Source organism: Choloepus didactylus, chromosome 27 (genome assembly GCF_015220235.1).
Source record: "Choloepus didactylus isolate mChoDid1 chromosome 27, mChoDid1.pri, whole genome shotgun sequence".
In the NCBI taxonomy this organism is placed as follows: Eukaryota; Metazoa; Chordata; class Mammalia; order Pilosa; family Megalonychidae; genus Choloepus; species Choloepus didactylus.
Window position 1 is genome coordinate 14,192,755 of NC_051333.1, and position 15,724 is coordinate 14,208,478.

Here is a 15,724-nt window from a genome sequence, read left to right on the forward strand (position 1 = left end):
CCAGGAGGCCTTGCACTGGATCCTTCCTTCTCTGGCCCAGGCAACTTCCATCTCCAAATGTCAGGGTAGGTGAGGTGGTCTCTTCTGCAGTTCCAAGATGGGTTTGGAGGCAGACAGAGGTGGATTCCAGCCACACTTCTGCCACCTACTTGCTGGGTGATCTTGGACAGGTGGCTCAGCCTCTCTGAGCCTCAGTTTTTTCATCTGTGAAACAAAGGTGAGGTTCAACAATGCATGTCAAATGCCTGGTGTGGGGCTGATGCTGGGCAAGCTCCATAAGAAGAGCATTCTTGTTGTTCTTATGACTGTTGTTAAAAGTATTAATGTCAGTAGTCGTGACAGGAAGTCTCATTGCTAAAGGGTTTTGGCGTTAGGCAGATTTGGGGTCAAATCCAACTCGGCCACCTTCTGACTCCTCTGAGCCTCTGTCTGCATCTGGAGAAAGGGGATCTCTGACCCAGAAGGTAACTGAGGGTTACACAGGGAATGAATGAAAATTGTTCACTCTAAAACCCTGTGGCTCTAAAGAGTGTCCAAGAAATTCAAGAGGTTCTAGGAGACTCAAATAATTCATCATGAAGTTTCAAGATTTGGTCAGTATTGGGGGTTCCTCCTGCAGATTCCACCCTTTTGAGGGCAGCCCCGGCTCCGGATGACGTCTCCCCCCGAGTGAGGCTGCCCCCTGTCCCCAACCTAACCCCCGGGTACAGCGGCAAGACCAGAGCGACCCCCAGCCTTCCACGTGTTTAGGAATTCCCTGTTTGTCCCACTGTCCCGGCCGGGCCTCAGCTTCTTCCTTGACCCCTCCTTCTCCTTCCCTGCCCCTGTGCAGCCACCCCTGGGTCCTGCCTGTTTTACTCTCCTCACTGTCTCTCCAATATGTCCACTTATCATCCCCACCACCACGGCGCAAGCCCGTCACCCGCATCCTGTGTTGGTTCCCAAGTGGTCCACTTGCCCCCCACACCCACCCACTGTCCTCAGTGTAGCCACGGCCTCTCACCAAGATGCAGGCCTGACCATGTCCCCATCTCGGCTGAAGACCTTCCATTTCTCTTGGCATAAAATATCTAAACTGTGGGCAGTCCCTCACCTGTGGGTTAACCTTCCTGCCCAGTCACCGGGTGCTTTTGACTCCCTCCTGGCCTTGGTGCATTTTCAGGCCTGCTCAAATGCCATCCCCCTGGCTGACCGCCAAGCCAAGTAGTAGCTCCATCTCTCTCTGTTTATCTTCATAGCGTGTGACATGACACAACCCGATGTTCCGTATTTGTTTATGTTTTTATTGTCTGGGTCTCCAGTGATAACGTCAGCTCTGTGAGGGTAAGGAATGGATATAAAAGTTGTGGATTAATGAGGGAATGTACGGATGAGCTCTGAGTGGTTGTCTGTGAAGACCTCTACCCAGACATTTCATTTTTGGGGTCTTGCCATTGTCAATGGGTTTTATTTAACAGTCAAGTCGCTCTGCATCAGAGTTCCCAAACCACTCTGTGTTTTACGGCCTCCCCATCCTCTAGGCCAAGCCATACTCCACGAACAAGAGGCCTGACTCAGGCTGCCAGTGGGCTCTTCCAGAGGCCTCCAAGCCCACCCCACATCCTGACCAATCAGTGTGGCTCCAGCAGTTCTGTTGGAACCAGAACCAGTCAAGTTCAAGATGGTGCATGGGCAGACGGAGGTGGGTAAAGGCTCTCCCTTTTTCAGGGAGACGCAACATTGTCCCACTCCTCCTTTTCCTTCCTTCCCTCGAATTCAGAAAATCTTTACCAATTTATGGGCATAATAGACTGTATTCTCTCATATCTCGTTTCTGCCTGAATTTGTACAATCCCACTGTGGGTTAGAGTTTGAAAACTCAAGACAAAGAAAGACTCCTCTTTTCTCTGTTTCCTACCATGCCATCCCTTCCCTGAAGGAGAAATGGCAAAATATCCTTATTGGCCGAATGGCCAAAGGACTAGAGACACATCTCCTCCATTCTCTGCTCAAAACCTTCCATTGATCTTGGGATAAGAGTCCAAACTGTGGACAGGCCTCTGTCTACGCAGGCCACTGTTGGATTGACTTTCATGTCCTATCACAAAATCTCCTTAACCAGAGACACAGAAATAATTCAAATGGAAACACAGCCTTGGTTAGTATTTGTCTCCGTTAGGGTGCTGGCAGAAAATAAACAGCACGCTCAAGCTAACTTTTTTGTATGTTTGTTTCATTTTTTAAAATTCAATTTTATTGAGATATGTCCACACACCATACAACCCATCTGAAGCATACAACCAATGGCTCACAGTATCATCACAAAGATGTGCATTCATCACCATGATCAATTTTAGAATTTTCATTCCTCCAGAAAAAGAAATAAAACTAAAAAGAAAAACCCCAAACACCTTATGTCCCTTATTCCCTGCTATTGTTTACCCCTAGCATTGATGGGTACAATTGTTACTGTTGATGAAAGAACACTAAGATGCTACTGTTAACTCTAGTCCACAGTTTGCAATAGGTACATTTTCCCTATATACCCCTCTATTATTAACTCCTTGTAAATGGCACCTTACATTTGTTCTACTACATGAAATAATTTTTTAATATTTCAACAATTAATCACAGTCATCAACCACTGCAAGAGTCACTGTGTTATACATTCCCATGTTTTAAACTCCAGCTTTCCTTCTGGTGACACACATGACTCTAAACATCCCCTTTCCCCTACATTCACCCACAATTCTGCACTGTTAATTATATTCACAATAACGTGTTACCAAAGCTATTGCATTAAAAAATTAGCTTCAATGTAGTTATTTTACGTTATTTGTTTTTTCTTATACCTTTGATTATGGTTTGTTAATTTTCTTGGGGTATGGTAGGAACATGTTGGAAGCAAAGTAGTTATTTTAGGTTATTTGTTTTCCTTAATCCTTTGCTTTGTTTTGTTTGAAATGCTGTGTTTTTGTTTGTTTGTTTTAATTTTTTGATAAAGTTAAAAAAAACCAACATGCTACCGTTGCCTCTATCCATTTCCAAACATTTAAGTTTGACCCGGCTAAACATTATGCACATGTTGTCAAGCTAGCTTTCTCAAGTGAGTTTAATAGTACAAAGGTGAGAACAGGTTTAGAAGAAGCAACAAGGGATGGTGAAGTATCTTAACCCTGAAGACAGGAGGGCAGCGAGTAAGAGAGGATTGAATTGTGTCCCCTCAAAAGATAGGCTCACGTGCTAACCCGTGGTCCCACGAATGCAATCCTACTTGGAAATAGGATATTTCAAGACGTTATTAATTGAGATGAGGTCAAACCAGATTAGGCTGGATTCTAATCTGATGTGGCTGGTGTCCTTATAAGGGGAGGATATTTGAACATAGAGAGAGAGAGAGAAAGAGAGAGAGAGAGAGAGAGATGTCCATGTGATGGAGGCAGAGATTGAGTTATGCTACAAGTCAAGGATCATCATGGATTGCCAGGAAGCCACTGCCAAATCCTAGAGACTTCCGAGGAGGCATGGCCCTGCTGACACCTGGGTTTTGGACTTCCAGCCGGCAGTACTGTGAGACAATAAAGTTCCCTTGTTTAAGTCAACCAATCTGTGACACTTTGTTACAGCATCCTCAGGATGCTAGGACATGGATGGAGAAGGTCACCTGACCAGAGCCACGACTTTCATGGGACAACAGAGGAGAGAACTGAGGAAATAATTACTCAACTCTTTGTCTCCTTCCTTCTTCCCTTCCTCTAATTTGAAGCTGTGGTTCACCATTAACCAAACTTAACTGTAAAACAGAAGTCAGGGGCATCGGGTAATACAAGTCCCCGGGGTGTGGTGGGGGATGCAGAAAGCAGGTGGAGAAGGTTGAAGTGGGATCTGGGGGGCAAATGGAAGACATCCTGCACAACACTCTCCCGCCATATTTCTCACCCCCATAAACCCATGCATACTTACAAAGAAAAGCTACTTCTCACCGGATTTCCTCCCCCCAACTATCACCACCATCACTGTACTTCAAGAAGGTGGGAATTGGGACTCTGGCCCAAATTGGCTTCTTCAAAACAGTGATTCTCACATGCAAAACAGCGGGTGGCTACGTGAGACAACCTTGCACACCCTCAACCCCTCAGTTAGTTCTCCTGCGTTACAGGTGGGCTAGTCGGGAATGGGCAGCTAGTCAATCATCCAACGCATCATGCATTCACACTCCATGTTCTTTCCAGAATTGGGGTAAAGGGTCCATGCAGAGCTCCCTGTGAGCTGCAACAGGCCCTCACGGAGCTGCAATCACCTGTCAGGGGATGGCGTGTAGCTGTCCTTGCCGGTCCTTATCCACACCTTCTTCCTCCTTCTCGGCATCTCTCACACCCTGGCCTTTGAATGTCTAATTTGAAAGGGAGATGGGTGTGCACAGAGCCCACACTCCTCTACCTCGTCCCCCACTACCTTCCCCAGGTCCCTGGTGGAGGTGGGGTGGAGCATTTGATTCCTGGTAGCATCATGTATATTAACATCCTTTAACATAACATAACAGCCACAGTGAATTTTCTAAAACAGACATGACCAGGTCACTGCCTGCTTAACACCTTCTGTGGCCTCCCCATTGTTCTTGGGATGACAGTCACCTTCCAGCCTGACACTGAAGACTGTCATCCTCAGACCCCAGCTCCTTCTCCCATGATCTTCACCCCATGGTATCTCTTTTGTATGTAACCCATGATCCTCACCAGACTCCAAATGTGCCACACATTTTCACGCCAACCACTCTGTGCTCCTGCCATTTCTTCTGCCTGGAATGTCCCAGCCAGAGAAGGAGGGAAGGCTGCTAACTTTCTGGTCTCCTGGAAGATCTACTATTTGGGAGATCTTCCATCTTCTACTCAATCACGGCCAGGGGAGATAATCCAACTCCTGGGGCATCAAGTATGGATTTCCCCAGAGGTCACTGGGGCCATGCCCCTGCCTCCACAACCTCCTGCCCATCCAGGGAGCACCACATGCCCAGACTCCTGTGAGGCCTCCCTTCATAGCGACTCCCCTCCTTTTGGTAGCTTCTCTTCTGAGCATATTAGAAGAGGAGGGAAGGGAAAGGATGGGAGAAGGAAGGGGAATGTGAACATGGATTGAACTCAAACATCTATGACCCAGAAATATTAATCCTCCCAACTACCCATGGGTATCACTATCCCCAATTCATAGATGAGAAAACAGAGTCAGAGAAATGAGGAGATTTCCCAAGCTGTTGACTCCAAAATTCATAACACTATTGATTTAGTTAGGATAAGTAACACTAGTTGCTATAACAAACAGACCCCCAAATCCCCTCAACTTAACTCAATGAAAGTTTCATTGGTGGGTGGATTTTAATTTGTTCAGGCTCCTTCCCTCTTGTGGCTCCATCCTTTCCTAGACATATAGTGTCTTTGCCATTTAGGGGTAAAGAGACAGAGATACATGTGGGAGTTCACATGTGTGTGCATGTGTGTGCCAGGCCTAGAGCTGGCAAACGCTACTTCTGTTCATGTTCCATTGCCCAGAACTCAGTTGCACAACTGCATCTAACAGCAAGGGAGGCTGGGAAATGTCTAACCGAATGCCTGGGAAGAAGAGAAGCTGCATTTTAGTGGTTATTAGTGGCCTCTGCCTCAGCCACACAGGCGGGGAAACCAGTACTCAGAGGGGTTTGAGCAAAGTCAGTCAGAATAGGTGGTAGAGGAGCCCGGGTCCTTCCCCCACGGGGTAGGAATGGACTGAGGGCTGAAGCACTTAGGTGGTCAACCCGGGGCAGACGGGCAGGTTCTAGGTAGTGTTCTGCAGGGTGGGATGCATGGTCTGATTTCAGGGCCCAGTTCCAACAGAATCCTCAGGGGATTAAGGGCTCATTGCCCAAGGCATTTATTTGCCCTCAAAGGGGACCCAGGCTCCAGAATGTCAGCTGAGAAGAGGACCCTGGCTTTGGTGCCTTTCTCCACACCTTTGTTGGGTGAACTTGAGAGGTACTTTTCTGAACTGCATTGCTCACCTCCTTCTGGAAATATGGTTTCAAGCAGGGGTGAGATTACAAAGGTCTAAAACCAGTACAATCAGAGTAGATACCCGATCCATACTTGGCAGGAGCTGGGTCAGGAGGCTCCTTGCTGAGCCACGTGTTAACCCTTTAGTTGCTGGACCTGGGCACTGGTGGGGAGCCTCGGACGGTGGCCTTTCCCAGCCAGCCTGGGAGGCACTTCGATGTTTAACCAACATCTCTCCTTCTGGTGCTGTGTCAGCCTTGGCCCCAAGATTCTAAAATGCTGACAGTCCATCCTTTAAGGACTTCGTAGCTGTATGTATTCTGTGAAGCAACAGTAGGTAAAAGCCCAGACTTAAAAATTCAGGCAGAACTACCCTCAGCTCTGGCTCTTTTCTGCCAGTTCCTTCACCTCTTGGACTTTCCATTTTGTGATGTGTAAAACGGCACTTTGACATCACCTGTGAGCATGGGTGTACCACAGAAAGAATGGTCAATAAATGGGAGATAAAATGATGCCATGTTTATTATGAGCTTGAGCTCTGAGGTCAGACAGAGCCAGTTCAAGTGTCAGGTCTGCCACCTACTAGCTGTGTGACCTTGAGAAAGGCGCTTGGCCTCTCTGAGTTCCACTCCCCTCACATGCCCCTCTCCCTCTGACTCACAAAAATCCAGCCTTGCTGGAGCTGGAACGCTCCAGGCCGGCTCCCACCTCAGGGCCCTGGCCCTGGGTGACCCTTCTCAGAATTTTTCCCCAGTATATCCAATTCCAGTCTTTCCAGCCTCTCCAAATGGCTCCCACATTCCCCTCTTCTAGGTCTTTGCTCAAATAATCACCTTCTCAGAGAGGCCTTTCCTTGCCTCATTTTAAATTTATAACCCGTCCTTGCCCCGAACATTTCATACATTCCCTTACCCTACTTTATTTTTGTCTGCACCATTGTCACCATCTTCTATGCCATAGATTTTATTTGTTTGTTTATTATCTGTTACTAAACACACTGGAATGTAAACAACTTAAGGGCAGGGTTTTGTGTGTGTGTGTGTGTGTGTGTGTGTGTTTTGCCAATTTATTAGCAATTATAGTGCCAGGTACATCCATAGCAGGCCCCCAGTAATCTCTATCAAGTGAGTGAATGAATGAATGAAAAACACTAAAGTGGGGATCATAACATCTACTCCACTGGCTTGTTGTAAAGACTCAATAAGACCATCCACAAAGAGCTCTTGGCCTGCTGAACGTTCAATATTTACAAATCGCTGCTGTCACAATTATAATATAGAACTCTAAATTGTCACGATTCCATGACTGAAGAGCCAGTGTAGCATTGTGACGTAGGACAGAGCAAATCCTGGCCTCCCCACTCACCAGCTGGTAATCTCGCTGCCTCAGATCCCTCATCTGTAGGATGGAGATAATGGCACCTGCCTCTGTTTTTTAAATTCGGTTTTATTGAGGTACAGTCATATAACCTACAATCATCCACAGTGTACAACTGTTCACAGTACCATCATATCGCTGTGCAGTCACCACCACAGTTAATTTTTGAACACTTTTCTTACCTCAAAAATAAATACATAAATAAACAAATAAATAAAAATAAAAGTAAAAAGAACACCCAAAGCATTCCATTCCCCCCATCCCACACTATTTTTCATTTAAATTTTGTTCCCATTTTTCTATTCATCTGTCCATACACTGGATAAAGGGAGTGTGAACCACAAGATTTTCACAATCACACAGTCACACCGTGTAAGCTACATAGTTATACACTCGTCTTCAACAGTCAAGGCTACTGGGTTGCAGTTGACAGTTTCAGGTATTTCCTTCTAGCTATTCCAATACACTAAAAACTACAAAGAGATATCGATAAAGTGCAGAAGAATGCCCTCTAGAGTGACCTCGTGACTCCATTTGAAATCTCTTAGCCACTGAAACTTTATTTTGTTTCATTCCGCTTCCCCCTTTTGGTCAAGAAGATGTTCTCAATCCTAGGATGCAAGGTCCAGGCTCATCCCCAGGAGTCATATCCTGCGTGGCCAGGGAGATTCACACCCCTGGGACTCAGGTCCCACATGGCGGGGGAGGGCAGTGAGTTCACCTGCAGAGTGGGCTTAGAGAAAGGCCGCATCTGGGCACCTCCCTCTTAAAGAGGTGAAGGGTCAATTGAATTCATAACTGTTCGATGTTTACAACACTGCCCGGCATGGAGTAAGTGATTAACAGAGGCCAGCTATTTTTGTGGTTTGAAAAGCCCACGATTCTAACATTCAACCTATTTGGTGTTAATCCTTCAAAGCGTCTAAATCCATTTTTTTCTGAGATTTCTGGGCTGTAAAATCAAAGTGCGTGAAAACTTAGGGCCCTTATAAATTTGTTTTTTCCCACACTGGGCCTGTTTGGGCTTGTTTGGAGAGTGAAAGGGACACTATTAATAATTAAGCTGGGACGGGGCATCTGTCGGATCGGCTCAGGTGGATTCTCGCGGTAATTCAGGAGTCCTTCAGCGGATGTTACAAAACAGGGCTACAAAAGAGGCTCTCTGCTCAGTAGCTCGGCGAGTTCCCTTTATGTAACAGACCTTTGTCAGGGACAGAAGAGTTATGCGGAAGTCGGGTGAGAGCCCTTGATGCGTCCCCTCAAACATTCCACGGCTCAGAGGCGAGAGCGTGCGTGGGAAGCCAGCCTTTGCATCCTGCCCCAGCCTGCATCTGCCTCGGAGGGGCCAGAGGAGTCCTTTTAAAACAGATCAGATCATGTCCCACCTTTGCTGGAAACCCTCCCATGGGTTCTGTCTCACTCCGGGTAAAAGCGAAGTCCTCCGGGATCAGCCCTGTCACCTCCCTGCCCCTCTTCTCCTGCAACTGACCCCCTCGCGTGTCCCGTGTCAGCCACGCCGGCTGTGGCTCCCAGCTCCCGGTGCCCTTCTGCCTCAGGGCCTCCGCACTGGCTGTTCCCGCTGCCTGGAACGCCCTTCCTTCAGGTCTCCACGCAAAGGGAGCTCAAGTTTCTGTTTAAATGTCCTCTTCTCACCATCCTATTTAAAATCACACGCGGCCGCATTCTACATTCCTGGCCCCTCCCCCTGCTCCGAGTTTATTTTCCCCATAGCTTTTATCATCTTCTAACATCCCATACAACTGAGTTATTTCCTCTGTCTCTTGTTTATTGTCTCCCCTCTTCCAACACACACACACTAATGTCAACTCCACAAGGGCAAGGGGATTTGTCTGTTTTATTCACTGTTGTAGTCCCAGTGCCTAGGAGGTAGCAGGTGCTCGAAAATTCAATACTTGCAGAATGAAGACTATCCACGGCCCCCGAGGCAGGTATTTTTATGATCCCATTTCACACATCAGGCTGTGAGAGTGGAAGTCACTTGACTGAGCTCACACAGTAGAGTATGAGAGCCAGGATTTACTAGAAAAATTCATTTATTCAGCATGTGTTTGTTGAGCACCTACTGTGTGCCAGGTGCCATGCTAGGAACTGGGATACAACAGCGAATGTTTGAAGGAAATTCCAAACTGAGGTAATAGCTTTGGAGCCTACACATGGACCTGATAAAACCTCTGGGTGTGTGGGGAAGCTGAGGCCCAGACAGTGGGAGGAGGGAACAAGGGCACAGCCAGCCAGACGGTGGGCAGGGTCAGGGCGGGAGGTGGGCTTAGGTCTGCAGAAACTGTCGTGGTTGTAGGGTGACCTGGAAGGGTGGCAGCAGCTTCTGCAAGTCAAGGACCACAGGTGAGGTGGGAGAAAGTGCTGCAGAAGTCACTCCGCATAGCAAAAGAGCTCAGCCAGGGCCAGGGGCTCTCTGGGGCACGCTTGGAGCCCTGGGGCTGTCGGAGGAGGTAGAGATCAGAGATCAAGAGAAGTAGCCACAGAGGATAGGGTGAATGAAGGAGACAGAGATCAGAGACAATGAGAGACAGAGAGACAGGGATGAGGGAGACAGATGAGAGATGAGGAGAGACCTAGAAAGAGAGACACGGAATAGGGATGGTGGAGGGTAAGAGCAGAGATGATTCCTGAGCCACTGATAAGTTTCAGACTGTGTGATTTCAGCTAAATCTTTCCCAATAAACCTTAAACAGACACCTTCGTTCTCCCATAAGCCAAGCACCATATACTATTGCCCACTTGGGAGGGAAGTCTGAACACTATCTGGCAGTCAGTCATTGTTTTCCTTTCTGTCCTTGTTTGTTTTCTGGCGGCTAAAACAAATACCATGCAATGGGTTGGCTTAACAACAGGAATCAATTTATTGGCTCATGGTTTCAGAGGCTGGAAGGTTTGCTTCCCCCTGGGGTGCATATCTTTTGGCCAGTCAGCAAATCTTCAGGGTTCCTTGGTTTTTCCATCATCTGGCAACGCACACGGCAGCATCTTCTCCTTTCTCCTCGGGTTTCCATTGACTTCCAGCCTCTGGACGCTCTCCAGGGTTTCCCTGGCTGTCTGACTTTCACTCTGCTTACAAAGGCCTCCAGTCGTCTGATTCAGTGGGGCCACACCTGAAACGAAGTAGTATCTTCAAGAGATTTTATCCACAATGGGTCCAAGACCTGGAATGCAGACCAAGACCAAGAACATGTCCACACTGGGGTACACAGTTCAATCCGTCGCAGTCACCTTAGAGTGTGGAGAGGGGAAGCTGCCCATCTCGGTCCAGGGGGAGGTAAACCGCAGCACTTCTGACATCTTCCCTGAGGACCACAGTTGAGTGCTGTGGCTTTCAAAGACCCCAGAATCAACCAGGTTGTAAATACGCTGAGAAGTCAGATGGGACAGCTGTGGATTATCCTTGCTTTGGCTCATCTTTCCATAATAGCCTGTAAAATCAGACAGTAGCTTCCTAAATGAATATATGTGACCCAGGGGTTTACTTCCAGGGATTGCTCCTACAGAAACGCTTCCGGGTCTGGCCCAAGACCTGTGCATGACAATGTACACTGGAGCAAAGTGAAGAACTGGAAACAATCTGAATGCCCATCAGTATGGGGACGGGTGAATAAATGATGGCACATCAAACATAGAAAGCCATGCAGCCATCAATGAGAATGAGTCAGAACTGTACATATTGCAATGAAACAGTATCTGAGATGGATGGATAAATGAAAAAAAAAAAAGTCCATAATGGAATACATAAGATGATCTATTTCTAAAAATTATCTATGGCTATTCATATTTATGCTTGCATTTGCTCCCTGCGTACCCTGCTCTATGGAGCGAGTTGGTCCATGGTGCATCATGGGAACACAGGCTCAGGGCACAAGAGAAACTTTCAGCAAATGACCACTTGATTACCTACATAGCACAAAGGGTCAAAGAGAGCAGGGGAGGAGATCCCACGGTGGCTGGTCTCCCAGCGTGGCCCAAACTGCTCAGGTCGGGGTTGGTGGATGGCAGCCCCGCATGCCCTACCTTGCATCCAAGAGGGACAAATCTATACTGTTTGAGGGTGGAGTTCTGCTCCATCCGGAGTGGGACAGGACAAGGAAAGTCCTGACCGTGGGAAGGCTTATTGCTCTGGGCACCTACCCCTGTCCCCAACTTCCCAGACTTCAAACTCAGAACTGCATTAGCTGCAGTCAGCCTCCATCCTCCAATGGGTGCTGTCCCCTCCACACCAATGTATGGGGGTCCTTGGTCCTTGTGCTCAGCCAGCCCAGGCCAGCTTGACGAGGTCAGGCTGAGGAGGGAAAGGGCTGGTCCGAACCTGTGACCTGGGGGTACTGCAAGAGGATCAGGAGCCCAGACCTAAGCCTGGTGCTGGTTGTCTCTATCTCAGCAAAAAGATGTCAAGAGTGGAATTGAGCAAATTCTCTTGATCAGATTCTGTGGGGAGGTCTACTTGGTGCTACACACAAGAAGAAAAGAATGTCTGAGTTACAGAAGAGCTGTGTGGTGGTTTGGAACTACGTATGCCAGAAAATGGTCTTAGACTTAATCCATTCCTGTAGGTGTGAACCCTTGTAAATAGGACCTTTTGATGAGGTTACTTCAGACAAGGTGTGGCCCAGGCTGGGTCTTAACCCTATTACTGAAGGCCTTGTAGGGAAGGTCACACAGAGAGAAAAAAGTCACAGAGGGAGCAGCCAGAAGCCGAATGTCAGTGGAACCCGGAAGGGAAAGGAGAGGCCAGTAGAGGCCGCCATGTGCTTTGTCATGTGACAGAGGAGCCCAGGACCAAGGATCGCCAGCCGCCAGCCCCACAATGTCAGTCTTTGGGACAAAAGCATCACCTTGATGATGCCTTGATTTGGACTTCTCCTAGCCTCAAAACCAGGAGCTAGTAAGTCCCCATTGTTGAAGTCAACCCATTGCATGGTATTTGCTTTAGCAATGAGGACAGAAAACAAGACCAGGGATGGCTAATACATTCACTTCCTTATTCTTTGCCCACAGCAGGCATTGCCACCATCTTCTGGACTAAACCTCCTAATCCTTCTCAGGATTAGCAAACAAAGAAAGTTGACATATGCAATGAAGCCTATTTACAGTCACAGATTTGGTCCAATGGCTCCACCTTTAACACATTAATTCTACTGGTAGAAAAACTGTAACCGAGAATTTAGGACTTAAGGGATGATTATGATTTTACTGAATCATTATGTAGATGTTCCTTTTACTTTCTGGTATATTAGAGTAGACAAAGGGAAATACCTGAAATCTCTGAACTGGAATCCAGCTGCCTTGATCTCTGATAATGATTTTATAATGCAGAGCCTTTGTCTTGTGATTGTAGAAACCTTGTGACTGATCCTCACTTATACTCCCTTATCCTGTTTTTCAACTTTAGAGTCTTATGATCACTAATGACAGTTCCTAATGTCTGTTAAGGAAAGGCCTTGAGTCAGCTCAGAACTAACTCACCCCAATTCCAAATCATCTCTGACCTCATCACCTGGAGATGTTGTGCTCATTATCCTAAAACCTGCCCAACTTATGATACTATAAAACCATCAGAGTTACGGCAGTTTGGAGAGACAGACTTTTAGGCTCAGAGGCCATCTGTTTCCCTGCTTCTCACCTAGCAATAAACTCTTTCTCTCTTTGAAACCTTGGTGTCGTGGGTTGGCTGTTAAGCACATCAGGCAGAGAACCCATCACTTTTGTTCAGTATCAAAACTGAGACCCAGAGATGGGGAGAAAATTACACCTGGTTGCAGAGTAAACTGAGATGCAGACCAGAGCTTAGTCTCTTGATTTCCATCGCAAAGATGCTCCAAGACCCTTGGTCCCCATATCCCAGGATGGGATGGAGTCTTGCTCCAAGTCTCACCTGCTGCACGCAAACGACGAAAGCATCGATGAAGTCTCGGTGCCGAGATGCATCGATGAAGTCTCGGTGCCAAGATGCATCCGGAGAGAATTCCTGCTCCCTCGCTGTGTGTGCCATGAAATCCTTCTCCTCCTCAGAGACTCCAAAGAGCTGACTGTGTAGCCCGGGAAGATGCCCCAGCAGAGGGGGAGAAAGGCCACACAACGGAGGGAAGAAGGAGGTCCTGGAGAGCGTGCGACCTGGCACCCGTTGCTCCCTCCACCTTAACTACCGCCCCCATCCTTCCTCTCCCTTTCGCTGGCTTATTCCTGTCCACTCAGGTCTCAGCTTAGATATAGTGTCCTCCAGAAAGCCTTCCCTGCCTCCAGGCTGCGTCAGGCACTTCCTCTTACCTCTGGCTCTTGGCTCACGCTGCTTCCTCTGCCTTTTTCTTCGCTCCCCAAACTGATTAACTTCTACACATCCTCAATAGTCAGCTCAGTCACCTCCTCCAGGAAGCCTGCCCTGAAGCCCCTCCTAGCCCTGGTCAGAAGCTTCCTCAGGGCTTCCCTGCTCAGAGCCCAGAGCACTTTGGCCCATGATGGGGAAAACAGACCAGAGGGTCAGAGCTGGTACAGGGGAGGCCCAGGCAGAGGGGTCAGGGCTGGGATGGGGGTAAGCACAGAGCCCCTGGGAACCCACCCTGAGCTGGGGGGGGGGGTCAGGAGGAGTCCAGCTGGAGGAGTGGACATCTGAACTGCCACTAGAGGCAGGAGTAGCAGTTACCCAAGTTATGAAAAGAGAAAGCACATTCCAGGCCAAGGGTTTAGCCCACGTGAAGGCTCCAAGGACCTGTGCCAGGAAGGATGCACAGGTTGTGCACTGCACAACAGTGTCACATCTGAGGGGCACCAACCACATGGTAGATATCCTGGATTTACATGTTTATTATGACAACTGTCTGGAAGACGGCAGTCTGGGGTGTGAGACAGGGTTGCCTTTTCTAATTCACAGAAGGCACCATGCGGGCTGGGGGGGGGGGCCCTGCCCTCAATGGCTCTCAACATCATGTAGTGTTAATATTGTAATTTATGATTGCATAGACTGTTTAAGGAAAAGGCATGGAAGCAAAGGCCAGGACTACCTTTAAGGATAGGACCCCCCCGGGGCATTTTCCAGTGTCCCTGAGGGGATGGAAACCAACAGTGGGGAAATGCGGATTGAGTTCAACTGCCCTTGAAAGGGATGTGGAAATGAAGGTTCCAAGAGGGGAAGGGGCTTGTCTGAAGTTGCAGGATGAGAAGATGGAGTTTGCACAAGTATACACATGCAGACACACACATGTGTGCACGTGTTCACCATAAGGCATGGGCACACACACACAAACATGCACATGAACACACATGAGCACACATGCACCTGCACACCTATGCACGCAGTGCAGTGCACACCTACATGCAATACACACACACACAGCACCCACTCACACCTGTGCACACGTACATAAACACATTCACACTCACACACACACACACACACATGCCTGTTTCCAGACGCTGGCTCTCAGCACATATCTTCCTCAGCTTCTCCAGGCAGCTGGCTTCCTCCAGATCCGATCTGCTTCTCTGGGCTCTACTTTCCGGGCACCAGGTCCCGGAGAGAGCTGGGCAAACCTCCTCTCTGGCCCTGCCTGACGGTGATGCCTGCAGGGAGGGACCCTGGGATCAGAGAGCAGGAGGAACTTTCCAATCTGTGCTTCCCAGGGGAGGTGGCCACTAACTAGGAACTCAAATTGGAGTAGGAGCGAGGGGTGAATGGGGTGAGAAAGGTGTGCCGTGGGCCTGAGGCACGAGGGGTGCTTACTGAGCCCGTGTTTTGCGCCAGGGTCTCACTGAAGTGCTTTACATATATTAACTGACTGAATGTGCCAACATCCCTGGTGTAGGGAGTGGGCACAGTTATTTCCATTTTCCAGAGGAGGAAACAGAGGCACAGAGAGGTTAGGTAACCTGCCAGGGGTCACACAGTTAGAAAGTGGCAGGCGGGGATTTGAACCCAGGCCCTCTGGTGCCAGCATATGCACACTTAACCACTGTGTGGTCAACTGGCCCAGAGGCGGTGCCCTCCACCACCCCGCGGTCCCCAGCCTTGTTGTAGCCCCTGCCAGTCTTCTTGGAAATGGCCACTTCCGCCGTCCTCCCGAGGCTCCAGCAGATCCTCCCGCTGGCAGCCCCGTGCGGGACAGGCCCAGGGGCCGGGGAACACCGCCCGGACTGGCCTGCACCTGCAGGGACAGGGCGGGTGGCTTTGAGTTCCCCCGGCATTGCTAAGTGCCTTGTTAGGCCTGGAGCCATTCAAGAATCCACACAATGCAGCGAGTCAAAGTTTAAGTATAAAGTTCAAGATTTATTAGAGGAAGAAAGCAGATGGGAGCCGGCAGAAAAGAAGAAAAATATAATGGCTC

At 48.5% G+C, this 15,724-nt stretch overlaps 1 pseudogene; it reads right to left on the reverse strand.

The window, feature by feature from the left end:
• LOC119521166 overlaps positions 1-15,724 on the reverse strand; it is a 31,246-nt pseudogene that overhangs the window by 12,328 nt on the left and 3,194 nt on the right.